This window comes from Pinus tabuliformis, chromosome 2_1 (assembly GCF_031772625.1).
Source record: "Pinus tabuliformis cultivar Carrire ecotype Pingquan chromosome 2_1, CPIR1, whole genome shotgun sequence".
NCBI classification, from domain to species: domain Eukaryota; kingdom Viridiplantae; phylum Streptophyta; class Pinopsida; order Pinales; family Pinaceae; genus Pinus; species Pinus tabuliformis.
The window spans coordinates 921,166,052-921,190,605 of record NC_142299.1 but is presented as its reverse complement, the minus strand read 5'-3'; the positions used below and the strand labels follow the sequence as shown (position 1 = coordinate 921,190,605).

Sequence of the window (24,554 nt, the reverse complement as noted above, 5' to 3'; positions counted from 1 at the left end):
GAGATAGGAAAGAAATTGAAGTGTCTCAGATCAGACAATGGAGGTGAATATTGCAGCAAAGAGTTTGATAGGTATTGTTCAGAGCATGGAATTCGCAGAGAGAAGACAGTTCCAAGAACACCACAAGAAAATGGTGTGTTAGAAAGGATGAATAGAACAATCATGGAGCGTGCAAGGTGCATGAGATTGCATGCAGGATTGCCCTTACAATTTTGGGCAGATGCTGTAAATACTACTGTTTATCTAATGAACAGAGGGCCTTCAAGTTCCTTGGATGGTGGCGTTCCAGAGGAAGCATGGACAAGTAAAAAGGTAAACTACTCTTTTTTAAAGCCTTTTGGTTGTGAGGCCTTTGTCCATATTAATAAAAAAAATAGAACAAAGCTTGAGGCAAAATCAAAGAAATGTACCTTCATTGGATATGGTGTTAATGATTTTGGTTATCACTTATATGATTATGAAAATCATAAAATCATTACGAGTAGAGATGTAATATTCAATGAAAAGGTCTTGTATAAGAATCAGTTGCAGGAAAAGAAACAGGAAAAAGAAAACAAGGAATGCAAAATTCTTGATGAGATCACTGAAAAAGTAAAGGTACCTAGAAATAATAATAATCGACAACAACAACCACCACTACAGCAACAGGCACCCCAAACACTTGAAAGTGGTGTTAGAAGAACTACCAGGATAAGTATACCCCCTGAACAATACTCTCCTTCATTATATTATTTATTCTTGACTGATTCTAGTGAACCTGAATGTTATGAAGAAGTAATGCAGGTTGAAAGAAGGAAGAAGTGGGAGGTAGCCATGGAATAAGAGATCGACTCCTTAATGCATAACCAGACTTGGGACTTAGTCAGGTTGCCTACAGGAAAAGCTACATTGAAGAATAAATGGGTTTATAGGCTGAAGGAAGAAGATGGAGGAAAATAAAGGTACAAAGCTAGATTTGTGGTGAAGGGGTTTGCACAGAAGAAAGGTATTGATTTTGATGAAATATTTTCTCCTGTTGTTAAAATGACTTCAATTAGAAGTATTTTAAGTCTAGTAGCAGTTGAAGATTTTCATCATGAGCAGTTAGATGTAAAGACGACCTTTCTCCATGGGGATTTGGATGAAGAGATATATATGCAGCAGCCACAAGGATGTGAGGTAAAAAAGAAGGAGAAACTAGTGTGCAGGTTGAAGAAGAGCTTGTATGGCTTAAAATAGGCTCTAAGGGAGTGGTATCTAAAATTTGACAAATTTATGTTTGAACAAGGTTATACTAGATGTCACTCTGATCATTGTGTTTATCTGAAAAAGAAAAATGATGGCATCTATATTATATTGTTATTGTATGTAGATGACATGCTTGTTGCAGGGTCTAACATGCAGGAAATAAATGTGCTCAAAAGAAAATTGGCAAATTCATTTGCAATGAAGGATTTGGGAGCTGCAAAATAAATCCTTGGTATGAGAATAACTAGAGACAGGAAAAATCGCAAATTAACATTGTCTCAGAATGAGTACATACAAAAGGTGTTGAAAAGATCTAATATGCACAATGCAAAACCAGTTAGTACACATTTTGCTAGCCATTTCAAACTTAGTAAGGAAATGTGCCCAAAGACCCAAGAAGACATGGATTATATGTCTAAAGTTCCATATGCATTAGTAGTTTGAAGCTTAATGTATGCAATGGTCTGCACAAGGCCTGATATTGCACATGCAGTGGGAGTTGTAAGCAGGTACATGAACAATCTAGGAAAGGAACATTGGATGGTAGTGAAATGGATTCTCAGATATTTGAAAGGTACCACAAATCAAGCATTATGATTTGGTGGTTCAAACATTTCTCTACAGGGATATGCTGATGCAGATATGGCAGGTGATAGAGATAACAGGAGGAGCACTACAAGATATGTATTTACTATAGGTGGAACAGCTGTCAGTTGGGTTTCAAAAATCCAAAGTGTTGCTACACTTTCAACAATAGAAGAAGAGTATGTTGCTGCTACAAAGGCTAGTAAAGAAATGATTTGGTTACAAAGGTTTATGGGTGAATTTGGTAAGGAGCATGATATGGGCACGTTATACAGTGATAGCCAAAGTGTCATTCATCTTGCAAAGAACTCAACATTTCATTCCAGGACTAAACACATATAGCTCAAGTACCATTTCATACGATCGGTGTTGGAAGATGGAGAGTTGAAGCTGGAAAAGATACACACTAGCCAGAATCCTGCAGATATGCTAACAAAAGTTGTAACTAGGAGAAACTAAGAATATGCTTAGTTTCAATTGGTCTTCAAGGATGATGATGAAGATGAGAAACAACCAGGTCCAAAGAGGAGTCATTGTCCAGCAAATGAAGCAGTGGTGGAGTTGCTACAATCATTCTCCAAGTGGGAGATTGTTGCGTGTGAAGCATGATTATTTAGAGGTCTTTGTTTCAACCGAATGTATACCCCAGGTAGTTTTTACACCCCTCCACATAGGGGGTTGCGGGGGGGGGACTTGTCCCCCACATGGGGGTTCAAAGGGACCCATCCCCCTCAACTAAGGGGTTCAAGGGCTAGCAGTCCCCTGGCAGCTACCCTCGAAGCTAAAAATAGATGTAAAATTTCCTTGTAAAAGTATAGTAATTTCTAGTCAATCTAGGCCATTCATTAGGCAAATGATATGACAATCGAACTTATTTAGTTTAGGATTTTCTGCCCCAGAAGGCAACCCCTCTCTTTGTATGAGGGCATTGTATTGAGGCTATGTAATAGGTGTGCATTCTCCGAGCGAGAAACATAGAGGTTAGACTGTGAGAGAAAACAGAGGATATTATAGTGGATCTGCTATAGGTTGTGTCTCTTCATTTTGCTGGATAATAGAAAGGAAGGACTAGCTATTCAAGGTGGACATAGCCCAAATTGGGTGAACCACATATATCTGTGTCTCTCTGGTTTTATTCATTTTCTATGTTTATATTTATGCAATATTCTATGTGTTCCATTGCTCTGTAATTTATAATTTTCTAACAGAATACTTATTAGTGCTATCTTCCATGCAGAAGCACTGAAGGTCGGTATATCTTAGGCATAGTTTTCCTTAGATTTGAATGATCATCTTGTTAGTGGAATCTAATTAATGGATGAGTGGGGAGGTTTGAATGATCAATCTTGTCAATGGAATCTAACCTACCAAATTTTTTTGGAATATCTCCAAATCATTTTGGAGTAAGTGGGTTGATTGCTTCGCAATTTTGTTTGAAATTATAATTCCATTTTATTAATCAATTTTGTTAAAAATTATAATTTAATTTTATTAAAAAAATAATTATGTAAAATAATAGCTTTACTTTATTTTTAAAATATGTAAATAATTTTAATAAAATAAATGGGTTTAAAAATGGTTTATTATGTTACCTTCTCTCCCTTTAATCAATATTTTGTGTATTTTTTTATTTGAAAATAAATAATATTGATTTTATTATAAATGTGAAGATAAATTTATTTATTTATTCAATTAATTAATTTATAATTTATATTTTATTTTTATATTAATAAAATTAATACTCAAAATAGTTAGGAATATATATATATATATATATATTCTTTCAAAATATATGAGCGTAAGGTACTATGCAAAACATAATGAGAGTGGGGATGCAAGTGGGGTAGAGAGAGATATTATGTAAATTATATTATATTTTACATAATATCTCCCCTGAGCTCACCGCTAAATATTATTCCAAATATATTATGTTTCTCGTTATATTTATTTGAGGTGAGGTGAGATATTATGCAAAACATATTGGTGGGAGGGAAATGGAATGTCAATCATCTATTGAAAAATGTGTAGCTAGGTTCAGTATTCATAAATATGAAATGTACTTTTGAGTCTTGTATAATGTGAATTAAAAGAAAAATTATTATTGTTATTTTTGAAGCATGGGTTTCATGCTCAAGGTCTTTTATTTTAGAGGTCAAGCACCCATTGAGCGCTTTTAGGGCTTTTCCTAAGTCAAGAAGTCAAAAGACTCATTGTCATATGATGAAGACCCTATAAGGCACATTGTAACTTGTAAAAAGAACTATTCTTGTATTTAAAAGTGTTAAAATACCCTACAATACCAAGTCAGTCTGCCATCTAAGAAGTCGGCCTAAATTGGGGTACTTCGTCCAACTTGGAAACTATATATAGCATAGAACTCAACCTCTTATGCATAAAATTCATTCTCTCATCAAGCAAGCGAAGGAGAAGAAGAAGAATACTAGCAAAGGAAGAAGAAGGATGAAGATCGTGTGACTAGGTTATTTATCTCTCTCTCTTCACATGTACAAAGGAAGGAGACTAGGGTTTCTATTTTTGGGTTAGGGTCTTCCTACTGCATGATCAAACTTAGAAAAGGTGTAGAAAGAAGGTCGAAGGAGGGCTCATTAGGTCATCCTCAAGCCCTAGAAGAAGGAGAAACTCAGGAGAAAGTCTCAAGAAACCTTGGAAGCCCTAAATTAGCTCACACGTGTGGACACATTAGTTGCTCGAAGGGCCAAAAAATTCAGACCTATAGTAGAGGCTGAAATTTTGTTCTTGGGGGTTGAAGTTGTGTAGGTGGAAGAGATTTTACTTGGTTTGACTTGGACAAATGAAGCACATCATCAAGAAGGTCAGACTTGGTCTTGGGATGGTATTGGTCTTAGTCTAGAGGTCATGGAATTCATCAATTGAAGAATCTATAAGAAGAGAAGAGTTTTGTGGGTTTTCGTCTCAATTGGAGAGGTTTTGGCCTTGACTTGCATCCTGTATCCTATGTTTCTTGTGTACTATTGATCTTCTTCGTATCTATCTAATGATAAGAATAATATAATAATAAAAGGAGAAGCTAATAAGTAAGAAAAAATAAAAATACATCACAAGTAATTATCAAGTATAAGAGAAATCATCCTAACTATATCCCTATAGATTTCTCAACATGGTATCAGAGCTAAGGCTGGTTGAGGGCATGATGAAGATCACTACTCCCTTGAAGAAGTTTCTAAAGAAGTGTTCTACGGTAGAAAGTCATCTCAGGAACGGCATCAAAGCATTTTGGAATCTCCTATTTATTAAGAATGATATGACCAAGACATCTACAAAGGATGAAGGACTATTCTCAACACTTACTGGCACATTTGAAGATGAGAACATTTGGGTAATCGACAATGGAGCATCAAGACATATGACTAGTGAGAACAATCAACTAAAGACTTTATCAAGAGTAAAATCTCTTAGTTCATTGATCTTGTTGACAAGAAGAGTTATCTTGTAAGAGGAATTGGATCAACCTCACTGGAGCTAGAGAATGGAGGAAATATTCATCTCAACAACATCTTATTTGTTCTCGGTTTGCAAAAGAATCTACTCTCTATTTCATGTCTAGAAGATAAGGGAGATAAAGTCACTTTATAGATGGAAAGGTTGTAGTATGGGGTAAAAACTCTAACATCGAAAATGCAAAGATGATTGGAATTCGTGATGGAAGAATCTACAGATTGTTGACTCCTCCCTCTTAAGTTTTTGCTCACATTGAAGTAATTCCATATGAATTTTGGCATACAAGGTTTGGTCACCTTCACTATAAAATCTTACAAAGTATAAACTCAATGGGGAATGACATCCCTAAACTTAAGGAAGATCATGGAGTATGCAATGGATGTGAATTAGGTAAACATGTTAAGAGACCATTTCAAAGCATTTCTCCAAGCTCAAAATAAATTTTGGATCTCATTCATTCTGATGTTTGTGGTCCTATGTCTACAAAGTCTCTTGGAGGTGTAACAGCCCTCGTAAAAATTCCACGTAAAAAACTATATAAGGCCATGGTGATGGGACACATATTCCAAGTTGAATGGTGGGGAAAACAGCATAGTGGGTGTTCATTGGGTTTATTATGGATAATAAAATTGGCAAAGGATTTGGAAATGCAAAGTGGCATTAATTGGCATTTTATTTATGAAAATAATGGAAATTACGATAAAAGGAAGGTGAAATGTCATAGGTTGAATGTGAGGAAGAATTTGAAGGAAAATAATGGAAAATGGAGAAAATAGAGGCTTCATTGATAAAAAGGTTTATGAGGATCAATGAATATACTTGGTTAGTGTAACCTTTTGTCAGTTCAGTTTTGGAGCTCTCTCATACTCTTGGATACTTAGAGTTTTCTTGGAGCACTCTTGTAGAAGTGTGGTATACTTGGGATTTTGGAGCAATAAGGCAAAGGAAGAGTAGGAAATTGCAAGAGGACATCAGGATCAGTAGCTATAGCATAAGTTTCTTGCAGTTACCGAGTTGTATATATGTTTTCCTCACTAGTTTTGGCATGCATGGCATATGCATGTGGTTTGTTGGTTGTGATCTATCATTGGCATGGAGGATGGACAGGATTGACAATGGATTTCCTAGCCTTTCCATTTCCTGGATAGCCATGGTGATTTTGGATTTGTTTCCCTTGTTTTTTTTTGTTGGTTCTCATGTTCCCTTAGCTTAGGTTGAGTTATTAGTCCTAGAATCCCTGGTTGGAAAAATGCTCTCAAAGCCCTGTATTAGCTTGGGTTGAGTTACAAGTCCTGGAAGCCTTGGTTGGACACACACTCTAGAATCCCTTGATGGGTTGAGTTACTAGTCCTAGAAGCCCTGGTTGGACAAACACTCTAGAATCCCAGTAAAAGTTGTGGGTTGAGTTACTAGTCCTCGAAGCCTTGGTTGGACAAACGCTCTAGAAGCCCTGGAAGGCTTGGATAGAGACCAATCTGATGATGGTTTTTTGATGTCCAACCATGAGGTGGAATCACTGTTTAATGGGTTGAGGTGGATGGCCTCTAGAAGCCGTGGATGATTTTGGATTGATGTGTTCTATGAGATCCTACATCTATGCTTGGAATATGGCACAGGGGTGAATGGCTGAAGAGAGATTTGGCTCAACCATATTACGGTCGGGTGGAATGTGGTAGTCCCATACCAGGTTGGCTTTTGGATCACTAATATGAGTTTATTTCTCCTTTTTATCTCAAGAGTATCATACTAGTTTATATGTGTATTATATAGTTGTTGTTTCCTTGGTATTTATGTTGTTATTATGTTGGTTATGAATATGTTTTATGACAGTGTCTATGTATGGATCCCATCATGTTTTTACTTGTATATGAATGAACAATGCATCTATGACCTAATGGATGATATGGCAGCTAATTTGTTGAGGCATTAATGCTTCTTAGAGAATCTCAAATAAGTATAAGACCCCTATGCTTAGATTTGTTATTTACTCTTGTAGATTACATGTTCATGATATGTTTGAAGAAAAGCATGTCATGGCTAGTAGGGGTCCAGTAAAGGTCTTATTCAAGTAATTGCATTTATACTATCATTTCCTTGTTATCTTACTATTCTGAAGGTGTCATTCAATTCTGGGTAGTGACCTAGGCTCTCGGCCTGAAAAGGTGGTTCAAATCCTAGGGATGATGGCGCAACGCTGAGCAAAACAGTCCCTAGATGCTAGCATGTCTTATCACGAGAGCATCCAGAACCTCCTAGATGCTAGTAGGCCTATAGCATGGGAGCCTCCAGGGCTCAAGTTGTCCAAAATCTTAGTGGGACCCAGGGGATGGTTGGCAGAAAGGTTGGGATGGTTCTTGAGGGTCCTAATGTTTATGTTGAAGGTCTATATGGTGTTTTTTTGTTGGTTCCACTTCCTTAACATAACTTAGGAGGTCAAATCATATCATAGTGGCCTCTCGTTGCATGTTTACCCTAGTTGGTTGATTACTTAGGTAGATGAGAAAGGAGGGTGTGACAGAGCGGTATCAAAGCACGGTTCACCCCTCAGACTTGACAGGTGGTGTGTTGGTCATTCATTCATGTTGGTTGTGTATGTGTGACTTATACTTCTAAGACCATTTTCTTGTTGAATTTGCATGGGGTTGATCATGGTTGTAGTGATGTCACCATGTGAAAGTCATGATGTTGTTGTGGTATGTGTTGTCATAAATGTATGGTCGTATATGCATTTGTTATGCATGTCAATGTCTATATGTTATTATGCATGCATATTTATGGTTATAGTTATTCATGTATAATAGGTCAAACATGCATTGGGAGGTCATTGTATGCATTTTAGGTCATCATGATGTTGTTGGTTGTTATGATTCTAATGTGTTGACTGAGATAGAGTAGGAGATGAAGATGATGCATATCATTAAATTGAAGTTGCGACAATGGACTTTAAGGCAAGAGCATGTCATCATACAAGTTTGTATGTTGGGCATGCAGGTATGTTGGTTAAGGATTTTTATATGCATTATTGTTATGTGTATTCCTTTCATTCTATTGAGTTTATGGTTACATACATGATAGATGCTAGTTGATTAGTGTAGTCATATGAACATGTTTCAGATAGTCATGAATGATAGTAACATGTGGTTGTATGAATTGCTATTTTTATTTTATGTTAAGATAACTTGATGATTATGTTATATGGTGTTAATGAGTCTATTATAGGTTAACTTGTTGTTTTTATATGATAGTTAGCTTCAAGATTAGGTTAATTTTTGTTGATGAGCATGATGTATAACTTGTTGTTTTTATATGCTTGTAACTTGATGATTAGAGTTATTACATTAATATCTTGTTGTTATATGTATCATACTAAGTTGGATTGGTATATGCAAATGGTTAGGGTTGTGACATTTAGGTATGGGTTAATATGTTCTGATATTATATCATACTAATCTAGATTGACTGTGTGTATGTGATTATTATGTATGAATGATAATTGTTTATGAGTTTATGATATGAACGTATTAGTTAGTGACTATTATGGATATCGTGATATTATTTATGTTTGAGCTGATGTGCTATGAAGTTATATTGTGTTAACTATATTGATTGTGGAGATAAGATAGCCTCCTATGAGATACATTAAGGTATGAGCTTGCTTATGTCATCTATTTTGTGCTTGAATGTATGATTATGTCATCTAGTTGATTAATTTAATATGGTATGTTTGTAAGTTGGTTGAATGTTTGATGAATTTCATAATATGAGTATGCGTTCAAATGATGTCATTTTAATATTATTGTACTAATACATATGTGTTGAGATAGTTGATATGTACTTGAGTGTAATAAGTGATAGTTGTAGCATTATGCCTAATGACTATGGATTATGATGTGATTGTTAGTCTTGGTAAAGGTTGATTTCAAATTGATAGATATGGTTGTCTTGATATCTAGATCGTGTGGTTGACATGTGGGAAGAGTTGCAAGAAACATGCTTGGTATTATCATGACAAGGTAGCATTTGATGTGTTTATATAACTAACAGTTGGGTGATGTGACAGTACATAGTAAGCCTCGATCACAACAAGGTAAAAGAAAGGAAGAATTACTTTAGCTATGTTGGAAACCCTAATTCCAAAAGAATGAGTGTTTTTCATACAGGAAGTGTTCTTAACCTTGAATTTGTCTCACATTATGTGGATATGTGTTATAGTCATGAACATGTATTTGATAGGTATATTAGCTAGTTTCCACTTATGGATGGATTCGTTAAGGGAATTGGAGCTTTTGAGAGATGACATGGACGTGTTCAGTTACAAGGTAATGTGCTTGGCACAACAAGGTAAGGTAGCTAGTATGTTGTTATATTTATTTATGCACTAACAATTATGCATTCATGGAAATATGATGTAGGGAATTGTATGGCAAAGAGACTTCCATGAACCTTGAAGAAGAGTTAGGTTGAGCTTTCCTTTGGAAGCACTGGGAACCATGGGGATTGAGTCATGGTATCTGTCATTAGTCTTGTGCTTCTAGTCTTTTTTTATTTTCTTTCGCTTGATTTGCAATTTTGTTATGTCTAGTGCATGATCATGTCACTTTGTTTGTGGTGCCATATTGTTATTGGTTTTCATGGTTTTCTTCTTGCTTTTTTATTGTGTTTTCCTTTATTATTTTGAGATTCTTGGGAATTGGTTAGGAAAAGAGAAAATTTAATGGACCTCGGGAGAATCTACATGAAACCCAACAAGTAATGTGAGACCTAGATGAAGCATGGTGCATGTGTAAGGGAAACTGAATGTAAGAATATGACAATCAGTTAGACTAGTTGGGTATATTGTGGTAAATGGATGGTGGTAGTATAAACATGAGAAAGGTAACCAAAAAGGGTAAAGTAAAGGGACTTGAAATGTAATATTCCTTGGTTATGTTGGGAACAGTTGTTCTCAATGTTGTGCATGATGTGCATGGATAAAGGGAGTTCTCTTAACCTTGACCTTATCCTATCTGATAATTATGTTATGATCATGATTATGTTGATGTTTATATATGTATACATGTATGTATGTATGTATGTATGTATGTCATGTCTGACAAAGTCGCCATGGATCATGGTTGTTTAAGGTTCATGTTTATATGTATATATGTTTGTATGTATGTCGTTGTCTAACAGGATCATGATTGTTTTATCCTAATGTTTATGTATATGTATCCATGTATCTATGTCACTATTTGACAAGGTTGTCAGGGATAATTCTTGTGGAGAAATAATTGCTTATGAAGGTGAATGACATGGCGAGGTTCCTGGTCTTACAAGAATCAAGTGGGAAGAGTAGTCATGACGAATATATGAGGTCAGTATCACATGGATATGAATTGATATTGTATACATGTATTATGCCTATGTTTATGTTATGACAGGTAACGCTGAAGGATACATCAACAGAATGAAAATAATGTTCTTTGCGACATGTTAGGACAAGCATGGATGATAAAGAGACACTGGAAGCAAGGTTGTTTGGTACAGACAATGTGGTTTTGGATGTGTGGTACTACTGTTGTGCATATGTTGTATATGTTGTACATGTTGCATCTGTGATGTTGTGTGCATGCATTTTTGTGCATATATAGTGTGTGTACATGTTGTTTATGCAATATTGTGTATAGGGTGGTACAGATTGTGTTGTGAAAATGTTGCATATACAGTGATGGGTATAAATGGTGTTATGTACATGTTGGATATGTGGTGTTGTGTACATATTTTACTATGTGCATGATGGATATGCAATGTTGTGTGCATGTTGGATATGCAGTGCTATGTACATATGGTATTGTGTTCATGTTGTACATATGGTGCTATGTACATATGGTGTTTTGTGCATGATTGTGTAATTGATGTTGTGAGAATGTCGTGTCATGTACATGTTGTACATGTGGTATTGTATGCATGTGTTGTTGTGTACATGTCTTGCATGTGGTGTTGTGTACATGTCATGCATGTGATGTTGTGTACATGTGGTGTTGTCTACATGTCATGCATGTGGTACTATGTACATGTGGTATTGTGTACATGTTGTATAGGTGGTATGATGTACATGTAGCATTGTGTACACATTGTGTAGATCGTTTTGTGTACATATGATGTTGTGCACACATTGTGTAGGTGGTGCTTTATACATATGGTACTGTGTATGTCTTGTACATAGTGTACTCGTGTACAAGTGGTCAATTTCGACATCATATGTACAGTTGGGTGGTCAATTTCAACCACCCAACTAAGCATGTTCATGGCATATGCATGTGGTTTATTGTTTGTGATTTGGCATTGACATGGAGGATGGCCAGGATTAACAGTGGATTCCCTAGCCTTGCCATTTCCTGGATAGCCATGGTGATTGTGGATTTGTTTCCCTTATTCTTTTTTGTTGGTTCGCATGTTTCCTTAGCTTGGGTTGACTTATTATTCCTAGGAGCCCTGGTTGGACAAATTCTCTCGAATCCATGTAACTTCTTGGGTTCAGTTACTAGTCCTTGAAATCTTGGTTGGATAAACGCTTTGGAAACCCTTGGTGTTTTGAGTTACTAGTCTTGGAAGCCCTGGTTGGACAAACGCTCTAGAATCCCAGTAAAAGTTGTGGGTTGAGATACTAGTCCTGGAAGCCTTGGTTGGAAAAACACTCTAGAAGCCTAGAAGGCTTGGATAGAGACCAATCTAATGATGGTTTTGTGATGTCTGACCATGAGGTGGAATCATTGTTTGATGGGTTGAGGTGGATGGCCTCTAGAAGCCATGGATGGTTTTGGATTGATGTGTTCTATGAGATCTCACATTCATGCTTGGAATATGGCACAGGGGTGAATGGATGAAGAGAGATTTGGCTCATCTATTCTATGGTCAAGTGGAATGCAGTAGTCTCATACCGGGTTGGTTTTTGCATCACTAATATGAGGCTATTTCTCCTTGTTATCTCATGAATATCATACTAGTTTATATGTGGAATATATGATTTTTGTTTCCATGGTATTTCTATTGTTATTATGCTGGTTATGAATATGTATTATGACAGTGGCTATGTACAGCTCCCATCATGTTTTTACTTTTATATGAATGAATAATGTATCTATGACCTTATGGCTGAAATAGACTAATGTGTTGAGGCATCAATGCCTCTTAGCAAATATCATATAAGTATAAAACCCCTCTGCTTAGGTCTGTTATTTACTCCTATAGATTACATATCCGTGATATGTTTGACGAAATGCATGTCATGGCTAGTATAGGTCAAGTAAAGGTCTTATTTAAGTAATTTCATTTGTCCTATCATTTCTTTGTTATCATACTATTCTGAAAGGGTCATTTAATTCTAGGTAGTGACCTAGGCTTTGGGGCTAAAAAAGTGGCTCAAATCCCGGGGACACTGGCACAACACTAAGTAAAATATTCCCTAGACGTTGGCATGCCTTGTCAGAAGAGTGTCCAGAGCCTCCTAGATGCTAGCAGGCCTATAGAATGGGAGCATCTAAGGGTCAAGTGGTCCAAATCTCAGTGGGACCCAGGGGATGGTTGGCAGAAATGTTGGAATGGTTTTTGAGGGTCCTAATGTTGATGTTGAAGGTCTATATGGTGTGTTTCTTTTGGTTCCACTTCCTTAGCATAACTTAGGAGGTCAAATCATATCATAGTGGCCTCTCATCATATGTTTATCCAAGTTGGTTAGTTACTTGGGTAGATGTGGGAGGAGGGTGTTACAGGAGATCACCTATATTATGTAACATGCATTGATGACCATTCAATGACAAAGGAAGCACATCATCAAGAAGGTCAGACTTGGTCTTGGAAGGTAATTGGTCTTGGTCTAGAGGTATTGGAATTCGTCAGTTGAAGAATCTATAAGAAGAGATGTGTTTTGTGGGTTTTCCTCTCAACTTGAGAGGTTTTGGCCCTAGCTTGCAACAAATATCTTGTGTTTCTTGTACATATTGTGGATATTCTTGGTAGTTGTTTCATGATAGGAATACCATAATAATAAGAGAAGAAGCTAATAAGTAAGAAAAAGTAAAAATACATCACAAGCAGTTATCAAGTATAAGAGAAATCATCCTAACTATTGCCCCATAGATTTCTCAACAACATCATATGTTTTGCATAATATTTAAGAGTGGGGTGATGGGAGATATTATACAAAAAATAAACAACATAATATTTGAGGGTGGGGTGAGAGGAGATATCATACAAAAAATACACATATGATAGTGAGGGTAGAAGTAGAGAGAGATAGAGTTGGCATGGGGGAGATAATATGCTAAACATAGAGTCCTTTTGTATAATATTTAAGGGTAGAGGTGAAGGGAGATCTTATGCAAAAACATATTGTGTAGAAAGCAGATCTTATGAGAAACATAATATGTTTTGCATAATATATATATATCCATCCTCATAGTTTAAACATAACATCTCCCACCCCAAAAAACATGTTTTACCTAACATCTTCCTTCACTTCACTCTTAAATATTATGCAAAACATATTATGTTTGACATACTATCTTCTCCCACCCAATATGTTTTTCATAGTATCTCACCTCATCTCCATTCATAGATATTATGCAAAAATACTATATTTCACATCATATCTCCTCATACTCTCATTATCACTGTCACTTTGATATATTTATGTTTTACATAATATCCCATCCCATCTAATCTCCAGCTTTATATATTTTATATATTATTTACATATATCTTCATTGGCATCCTCAAACTAATAATCTTAAAAAATTATAAATTCAAATTAAGATAAATAAAATATATATACTTTTATAAATTAAAAAAAAATAAAACAACTATATTAAAAAATATATACATGATCTAATTTATCCCTTTGATATTTAAATTAATTATAATTTCAAAAATAAATTATTATAATTTAATTTTAAAATGTTGTTTCAAAATAGTAATTACTCTGAAGTAATTATTTCTTTTGTTTTGCAATATATGTACACAGTGGTGGAAAAAGCGACCAATTTCAAGATGATATAAAACTAGGGTAGTTGCACTCAAAAGTGTAGAAAAGCAATGCTCCTCTGGTATTTTTCGGATAAATAATACTTCAATGATATCAATGGAGTCAGAAAATGAGTCAGTGATGGCGTTGGACGCACATGAGTATTGTCAGCGGAATCTACCGTTAACATCACTCTTTTTCCTTCGGCCAGTCTATGGTGCCAGTGATTGTGGCCAGCGCAGCGAATCTATTAGACTAATGGGACCACTCACATCACTCTTTTTCCTTCGGCCAGTCTATGGTGCCAGTGATTGTGGCCAGCGCAGCGAATCTATTAGACTAATGGGACCACTCAATCTCTTCTAGACTGCAGGAGCTACAGGTACTCGAAGAATACCGGAATCTCACTGCTGATGTCATCGCCGGAACAGCTTTTGGTAGTAGCTAAATCGAAGGAAAACACATCTTCAACCTGCAGACTGCGCAAGCGATTCACGTTGCGGAAAGCTTCCGTAATATATCGATTCATAGTGAAAATTTTGAGTTATAGTTTGATCAGACTAGTTTTGTGTGTTCACATACGTGAACATCATAAATGGATTGGTTATACCTCGATTGGTTATCTTTCTTGTATTGTAGAATTTGAGGCTAGAATAAAGTTATTTATTTGACATCATTCATCTCCCTGACTTGTGAGCATGTTTAGTATTGTTCAATGCAAAACAGGTTCAATTTAGTATATTCATAAGGCTCACCAATGGGCTATTTCGTTTTAGGTTTTACCCACCAGAAGTAAGGCTCACAAATGGGCTATTTCGTTTTAGGTTTTACTCACCAGAAGTAACTTGAAAGGCCGAAGGCTAGACCGAGAAATTCACAGATCCCTGAAACAAATAGTCATAAATCGCAAAAACGAAAAACAAAATAATGTGAAAAAGAAAAATCGCAAAAACGAAAAACAAAATAATGTGAAAAAGAAGTTGGAAATTTTTATGGCAAGTATGTTTATATTGTTTATATTGGATATAAGTAAAAATGACATAATATATTGAACATATAATATATAGGAATATATATTGAATAAAATATATGAAAGGTTGTAAGAAATGTTAATGAAAAAATAGATATCTACCAAATTGGATTTTTTTTAAATGGGAAGGTTGATTTTCAGAGATATTTTCCAATATGTAGCTAAATTAAGAATATTGTTTAATATATCTACTCAGAATGAAACCCTTATAATATATAGGAATATATATTGAATAAAAAATATGAAAGGTTGTAAGAAATGTTAATGAAAAAATAGATATTTACCAAATTAGATTTTTTTTAAATGGGAAGGTTGATTTTCAGAGATATTTTCCAATATGTAGCTAAATTAAGAATATTGTTTAATATATCTACTCAGAGTGAAACCCAAACCCTTAATGATAACAGTCAAAAATAAAGTAAAGAAGCATCTGATTATGTCTTTTCAAGATATGATTGATAAATGCAAAACATTCTTATTGGTTGGGCGTGAAACAACATCCATTTTATTGGGTTGGACTGTCATTCTCCTTGCCTTGCACACTAACTGGCAGGAACTGGCCAGAAACGAAGTGCTGAGCTTATGTAACAATGCACCTCCCAATGCCGAGGTTCTAAGTCGCCTGAAAACAGTAAGAATCAGAGCAATTACTTTTGAACATATATCATTGGATAGCAATCTAGTCTGCATTCTTGAGCTTTATTTGATGAATTAATTTAATACGATTATGTCAATTGCTAATCCAGAACGCTCATCTGCAATATAGGTAAATATGGTTCTTCACGAGGTCTTAAGGCTTTATCCACCATTACCGTTAATGGTGAGGAGGACTTGCAAAACGATGAAGCTGGGAAACCTCACTCTTCCAAAAGTCACTGAAATTACAATTCCAATCGCTGCAGTTCACCATGACAAAGAGCTGTGGGGGCAAGAAGCTAACGAGTTCAACCCACAAAGATTTTGTGAGGGAGTTTCCAAGGCCGTTAAACATCCGATGGCGTTTATGCCTTTTGGATTATGGCCGAGAATCTGCGTGGGTATGAATTTCTGCACGGTCGAAGCCAAGGTGGTTTTGACTATGGTGCTGCAACGGTTCTCCTGTGTACCACGGGCCTGCTCAAAATTTCACAATTCCAATTCGCCCGGAGAGCAGCGTGTTATGCATAAATGCAAAAGGCCGCGAACCCCTCGATTTTCTTGCCAATATCTGTGAATATGTTCTTTCATGTAAATTTTTTTCCACAGGAAAAAGATAATTTTATTTAATTATAAAATCACATTCTATGCCTACATAGATTCGCTAAACTAATCAGATCTCCAAACTGGTACACTTTATATACAAAAGAAAAAAAATATAAAAACGCTAAAGTTGAGGAAAACAATAACCCATGAATTCCGTAAAAAAAAACTACAAAAAACTCTAAAGTTGAGGAAAACAATAAAATATGAATTCTGTGAAAAGATAATAGTCCACAAAAGGGACTCTGAAGAGCATAACACATTCATATTGACCCTGAAGAGCATAACACATTCATATTTCTAGAAAATGTATGATTCCAAAAATTAAACCAATTTTTAATTTTTTTAGCTTCATTTTCATTTCTAGAAAATGATATGATTCCAAAAATTAAATTTATTTTAAATTTTTTAGCTTCATTTCGCATTATTTTTAATTTTTTAGCTTCCTTTCGCACTGATATTGATTCAATGAATGGTTAATGATGATATCATAAATTTGTTAATTTAACTTTTCGCCCCATAGTAAGCTTTTTTTTTAGAAAGATGGTATGTGTATGTATTGAGGTAATATAAACATGAAGGAAACTAAAAGAACTAAATGTATCTTTTAATGTAATAGTTTTATTTAGCTTTATATATTGACCTCATGTAAATGTGAGATAAATTAAATTTGTTAATTTAACTTTTCGCCTCATAGTAAGTTTTTTCTAGAAAGATGGTATGTGTATGTATTGAGGTAATATAAACATGAAGGAAACTAAAAGAACTAAATGTATCTTTTAATGTAATAGTTTTATTTAGCTTTATATATTGACCTCATGTAAACATGAGATAAACTGAAAGAATTAAAAGTATCTTTTAATGTAATAGTTTCATTTAGCAAAAATATTAAAGTCAAACAATAGCATTTAACCCATTTGATGACCATCAAAGAGTCACCAAAGACCTGAATATGTTTAGCTCCTTATTTTATGGCAAATATCAACAATAAGTTGAGTGCCTTCAATTCAACATAGTTATTTTTCCCAACTCCAAGTCCAAATTTGATTGGGAATGAATGATTTTCAAATAAATATAGCTTTGCTCCTCCTCCACATAAATTTGTGCCTTCAATTCAACATAGTTATTTTTCCAAGCTCCAAGTCCAAATTTGATTGTGAATGAATGATTTTTCAAATAAATATAGCTTTGCTCCTCCTCCACATAAATTTGGTTCCCCTCTAGAAGCACCATCAAAGAAATCCCAGGGGATATCTTTGTTTATGTTCACCTAATTGATTTGTCTATCATCATTCACCTTAGTCTTCTTAGGAAGAAGATAATAAATACCCATTATTTGAGCAGCTAAAAGATGATTAGTTGAAGATAACAAATTCCCAATATTTGAGCAGCTAAAAGATGATTTGTTGATTCTTCCAGTTCTTTGCATAAAGAACACCTATTAGGACCATGAAAGTTCCTCTTGACCAAGTTATCTACAATGGGGATTTTGTTTGAGAGTGCACACCACATGAATAACTTTGATTTTGCTGGACACTTAAGTTTCTAAATTAACTTCCACCAATCTCTTTGTATTGCTTCAATCCTGTGAACAATTGAACCAAGTATCCTTCTTTTGGAGTACATTGTCCATTTGGTTCAAAGGACCACACGAATTTGTTTGATTCCTAGGAGAGTTTTATATGTTCCCTTCTTAAAAAATTATAAATAGATTCCATTGTTTATCATAAATATGAAAAAGACCCAATTGCTCATTTTTAGCCATCCTTATTCCCACACATTTCCATATGCAAAATCAACAAAATAATTTAACCAAACCAAGAAACAACTCAACCAATTCTAAAAACCTATGATCCAGTTAACTTCCCATCCAAAAATCCATACCAACTCTTAAATAGAAGTCATCACCAACCTGTCAGGCGAGTCCATCTTCAATGAGAACAAAGGAATGAAAACAAAAGGAAGAGATAACTCAAAGGAATGAAAACAAAAGGAAGAGATAACTGCCTTCATGTTAATTTATTTGCACTGTCGCATCAAATGTTTCTTAGGGTATATTGATAAACGTTGCGGCTATGAAATACAAAATTTCTAAAAGGTAAAAACGAAACCAAGAAAGGCAGAATAAAGAATAACAAACATAAATTTTGTTGGGTATACAAATTGCACTCGTAGCTCATTCCTTTATATTGAAAACACTAATTTTTTTTGCAAAGTAAATAAAGAAGTAGGTTTGTGTATGGGCCATATTCTGAGTGGCTGGGACGGCGCCTCCCCACCCGGGTTCTACCTACAGCGACATGTTGCATTGTGTCAGTTTTTTATAAACAGTAACTTTTGTAAAACAATGTTAATTTTTCATATAAGTTTTTGTATGCGATGGAAGATGCAATACAATTTTCAAAAAATTTAAGAATAGTTATCAAAATTTAAATTAAAAATAAATTATAATATTTTTTATAAAATTATATATTTTTAAAATGGAATGTATATATATTTATGTTAATAAATTTGGTTATTTTTCAGAATTTTAATTTAATTAATTAAGAAAATTCATATTAACAAGTTCGTTCCATATAAAATGAGTTATAGTTTTTTTGCATGGGGTAAGAATCTCCATAGTAAAGGGAGAGTAAATTTGATAGTAAAATGAAGGTAAATATCCATAGTTAAAAATCTTGTTTATGTATTTATGTTTAATTTATATATTAACTTTTTTCTAATTAATAAAAATTTGAAATAAAATTATAATTTAGTTAGTTTTTACAAATGTAACACACATAGAGATATTACACTTTGTTTTCACCTAGTTTAAAATTGCATTTATATCTTTGTTACTATTAAAGTGTTGGGCCTAAAAATAGTCAGAATAGATACTGTTATCTATTATTTAAAGACTTTGGACAGATTGTTAAAAGAATCAAAAATAAAGAAAAGAAAACAGTTATAACAACTCCAGTTGGAAACAGTTGCGAGTACTTTTCTTCAAAAGGGAAAAGGAAAGGGCAACAAGGGGCTGTAGGAATTTTTCTCCCTGAGTTGGGTTGTGAAACCGGTGGGAAGATTTTCATTATTGATGGCAAACAGTTGAATGTCTATGGGACTTGAGGCTGGACATAAGTCTTACTATATTGATTCCAACCAATAGGAGTAGGAAGTGCTCAGTGGGGTACCATGGACGTAATTGCCAAGTCCATGGCTGGGTGGTGAGACCTTCCAGAAGGACTATTGATTTGCATAAAATAAACAACTCAAGCAGATAAGTACTCAAGGGAAAACTTTAGTTATTTCGGCAAATAAATTGGTATGCATTAGGAATAATGATCTTAATTCATGTCTTAACTTGACACTGAACAATTAAGAAAAGTATGGATTACTAGACTCATTCAAATTCTAGAAAGAGAAAACAGATGCATAATATTCTGCTAGTTATGAAATTCATATACTATGCTAGTTACACAGTTCATTTATTTAACCCAGCAGTTTTGTAAAATCTTGATTTCATTTAATATCTGCCATGTTAAGAGGAAAACAATACTTTTCTCTACAATCTAGAATTCATTTAATATCTGCAATGTAAAGAAGGAATTTACTTTACTATTATATACTCATTTATATCGACTGTATAAAAGGGGAAACATTTACTGCTATCCTCACAATAGAGTTGCGACTCTTATCTATAGCCTGTCAAAACTATGAACTGCTAAAATGGAAACCAAATCATACCAACTGTAAGAGCATATTACTTTATAAAAACAAAAAGAGGAACTAAGCTATTTCACCATGTATTCCAAACAAGAAAAACTTCAACTCTATGTGGTAGAACCTTTGTAGTTATCAACAGCGAAATCGAATAACAAATTTATAAACAATTACATTAAAAAAAAAATTGAGTACATATCTGTGTTTAACATTCATGCCATACTAATACCATCGACTCCAGTAATATCATTTTTTTCACCAGATCATTCTTAGAATAATTGCAAGGCTCATTAGGGAACAAGATAAACATAAGAGAAGCATGAATCCAGAGAAAATTCAAGAACTGAAACAATATATTTATAATCCAAAGTAATTTCCTATCCTAAACCTCGACATCTGTTCTAGCTCTAGATATTTTCATATCTTCACAAAAACTTCAATAAAAATGTCGATTACAACCACTGTCTAAGAACCAAGGCTTTTAGTACTTATTACAGACACAAAAGGGGTTCATAGAACTGGAACAGACAACGAATGTCGTATTGATATTAACCACAACCGAATAGTCCAGAAATCTGGTTTAGAGTTACTCTTTAAACATTGTTGCGAAGCCATCAGGTCGCACCTTATATTTAACCCTCATTTTCTAAAGAACCGTTGTGGAACTTCGGTCGTGGTGAGGGTTTGACTGTGCCAAAGGCCAACAAACTCTCCCACCTCCTTTTGAAGGAAAGCACGTATCTCAGACAAGCAGACGAGAAACAAAGGTAAGGTAACCAACTTGTGGAAAGTGAAAAGGTTTGGTTCAGGTTATGCCCTTGAAAGACTATTCAACCAATGGCAGGGTCGAACCATACCTGTACAACCATACAAATCGCCAGTTAGAGCCATACCTCGATCCAAGTAGTGGCAGTGAATGCTTAACAATAAAAGAATAGGGTGGGAAACTTACTACCTCAGCAAAAGGGCACCGCTATTGAAATTTTGTATGTTTGGAATACAGTTAACATTCACGATTAAATATAGATCAGCGACGAGACTTAAACCAAGAGGGTGTTCGACCCAGAAGGTCTAACCTCGGCGATGAAAGCTCATTGTTGTTCAGCTCCCAGGGCAAGTTTCCCAATCTATAGACCATACTTGCACCAGCGTTGAGGTCAGCTATGAATACAAAGACAGTTGCAATTACAAACTAGAAAACTTGAATGATTCACTTACCTCCTATTTCAATATGTATGTTGCTGCTGGGAAAAAGTAGAACCTCTTTGGAGAAAGGAAACCTTCCTTACCCTGCGCCCTAACAAGTTGTGTCTCCACCTCACACAGTGCCGAAGAAAGTGAGAAACCACACAGCAATTCATTTCAGATATACCAATACTAACCCTTGCATTAATCGTAGGGCAGAGGAGCCAATACCTCAATTGTGGTGCGGGCATGTGGCACGCATGTACAAGGTCTAACTCAGGTTGTCATGCAGGAAAATTGTGTGACATTCAAAACCTTTAACCGTGCCAAGTTGGAGTCACTTCACATCACCTAGAGTGGGTTAGGGTGACACGTAGGTTAGAAGTATTAGGGAAGTTAAGTAAAAAAAAGAAAAATTATTGTTTTGGGGTGTTAAAAATGGTATGAGAGCTTAAATTCGTACACTAATGCTTCTTGGTTGTTTAAATAGTCAAATTAAGTTGTGATATTTCGATATATATGTATATAAATAGCAAAATAAAATGAGTTTTGGACTAATTGAAAACACAAAAAAGGTGAATTAGCATCAAGAGTACAATGCATAGGAGTCTCAGATCATTGAGCCAACCAGAAGTACATTATGCGGAGGCCAACCCAGAATTATGGGTACAATTGGGAGAAGAATCGAGACAGACGAATGCCGCCTTACTTGAGACCGTGCAGCAGCTTCGAGCAGAAATAATGAACCTTAGATCAGACAACGAATGTCTACGATAGGAGTAGGAAAAGATTCTTAAAAGTTTATCGGATCGAAAGAATCAAAGAGGACCAGATCCCAGTACAGAAAATAGGGAAAAGACCCCAACCACTCATAATGAAGAAAATCAGGCTGAATCTATGGAGGGTCACAAAGAAGAAGATGAAGGACGTTCAGATAACATTTTTGACCAGAAAAAGCCAAAAAGACCAAAGATAGAACTACAGGGTGAGCTAAAAAAAATCAGACCCTCACTCTTCAAAGGAGAATCTGAAGAAGTGGTTGAAGCCTAGCTGATAGACATGGGTAAATACTTCCAAATTTATGAATACAATGAAAATTTTAAAGCGATATTGGCAGTATACCAATTACGAGGAAAAGCCACCCTCTGGTGGGAAGAGATTAAAACCGTAAGGAAGATTGATGAGGAACAAGTGACATGGCAGGAATTCCAGAAACACTTTAAAGACAAATATTTAACAAAATGTTACTATGATGAGAAAGTAAAAGAATTCCATGAATTGAGGTTGGGAACCCTGACTATGGATGAATACGTAGAACACTTTACTTCTCTGTTGCATTATGTTCCATATATGCAAGAAGAAAAAGCTAAGATTCAACGGTTTATTAGCAGTTTTCCCAACTTCATGAAAGAGAAATTAGAATTTGATTACCTCAAAACCATGGATGATGTAGTATGGAAGGCTCGCATTTGTTATCAATAGATGAAGCAGAAAAATGAAGGTTCCAAAGGAGTTGCTACCAAGAAGATGAGGAACTTGCTACCAAGCAGACATCCAAAAACCATGCATGGCAGAAACAATCAACAAAGGACTTTTGGAAATTTTGCAAGAAACCCATCCAGGTCTCAGACATTCACTAAAAATAGACAGCCTGAAGGAATTAGTAGGACTATTACGGAACAGCCAGTGAAACCGCCACTACAGTGTTGGGGATGCAGAGAGGCACATTACTACAAAAACTACCCACAGAGAACTCAGACTGAGAAACTTTCTAACATGAAAGAAGCATCTACTGTAGGGGATATCGCAAGGAGCATGCCTAGGATCAATGCAGCATTGGATGATCATCAAGCTGAATATCATCCCACCATGATCGAATGCGAAGGTATGATTGCTGGTCAATCTGTTTCTATTTTGTTTGATCCAAGCGCTAGCCTAAGTTATATTAGTCCTAAGGTGGTAGAAAAGTGTCAATTGCAAAGCAGTAAATACAAACAGTCATGGCTAGTTAAACTAGCTACTGGTACCAAAAGGAAGGTGGCAGCAAAAACAAAAAACTACCCTATTATAATTTTAGGACAGCCTATCCAGGTCAACCTGAATATTCTTCCCCTAGGCTCATATGATGTATTAATAGGAATGGACTGGCCAGAAGCTTGTTAGTCCTTAGTAGATTGCAAAGAAAAATCTGTAAGTTATCTTACCGAGTCAGGACAGCGAAAGGAAATTCAAGGAATTAAGAAGAATATCAAGTTGCGTCCTATTACAGCTAATCAACTCAAAAAGTGTATAAGAAAAGGGTGCTAGATTTATGCTATTCAGGTAAGGTACAATAGTGATAAAAACAAAATGACCTCTTTGGAGAATATTCCTGTAATACAAGATTTCTTAGATGTGTTTCCTGAATCTATTCCAGGATTACCGCCCAGACGAGACATTGACTTCACAATTGAACTAATGCCTAGGGCAGCCCCTGTTTCAAAAACCCCTTATCATATGAGTGTTCCGGAATTGACCGAACTCAAGATGCAGCTACAAGAGCTATTAGATAAAGGATACATACGCCCAAGTGTGTCTCCTTGGGGGGGCCTAGTGCTATTTGTACGTAAGAAGGATGGAACCTTATAATTATGCATCGACTATCGCCAGCTGAATAAGTTGACCATAAAGAACAAATACCCGCTACCTCACATTGATGACTTATTTGACTGAGTATAGGGGGCTAGTGTTTTCTCGAAAATTGACTTAAGGTCTGGATACCATCAAATCAGAATAAAGGACGAAGACATCTGTAAAATTGTGTTCTGAACTCGCTATGGACATTACGAGTTCGTGGTACTGCCTTTTGGCCTTACCAATGCACCAGCCACATTCATGAGCCTAATGCACGGTATTTTCCAACCTTTTCTGGATAAATTTGTGCTAATTTTCATCGATGATATACTAATATATTCAAAAAACCAAGAGGAACATGAAGGGAATTTGAGAACGGTGCTGCAAATTCTGCAGGAAAACCAACTGTATGCAAAGTTCAACAAATGTGATTTTTACAAAGATCAAATTCAGTACTTGGGCCATGTTATATCAGTAGAAGGAATAGCAATG

At 35.3% G+C, this 24,554-nt stretch overlaps 1 long non-coding RNA gene and 1 pseudogene across 1 annotated transcript; one reads left to right on the top strand and one right to left on the bottom strand.

Moving 5' to 3' along the window:
- Nucleotides 1-16,579, top strand: part of LOC149203661 (cytochrome P450 CYP72A616-like) — a 38,708-nt pseudogene extending 22,129 nt beyond the window's left edge.
- Nucleotides 16,580-20,717: 4,138 nt separating this feature from the next.
- Nucleotides 20,718-21,620, bottom strand: LOC149203660 (uncharacterized). Its single transcript, XR_016253634.1, has 3 exons — nt 21,483-21,620; nt 21,220-21,391; nt 20,718-21,121 (listed from the first exon to the last, which is right to left on the bottom strand). It is a non-coding gene; the product is annotated as an uncharacterized LOC149203660 (long non-coding RNA).
- Between the last annotated feature and the right edge of the window lie 2,934 nt (nt 21,621-24,554).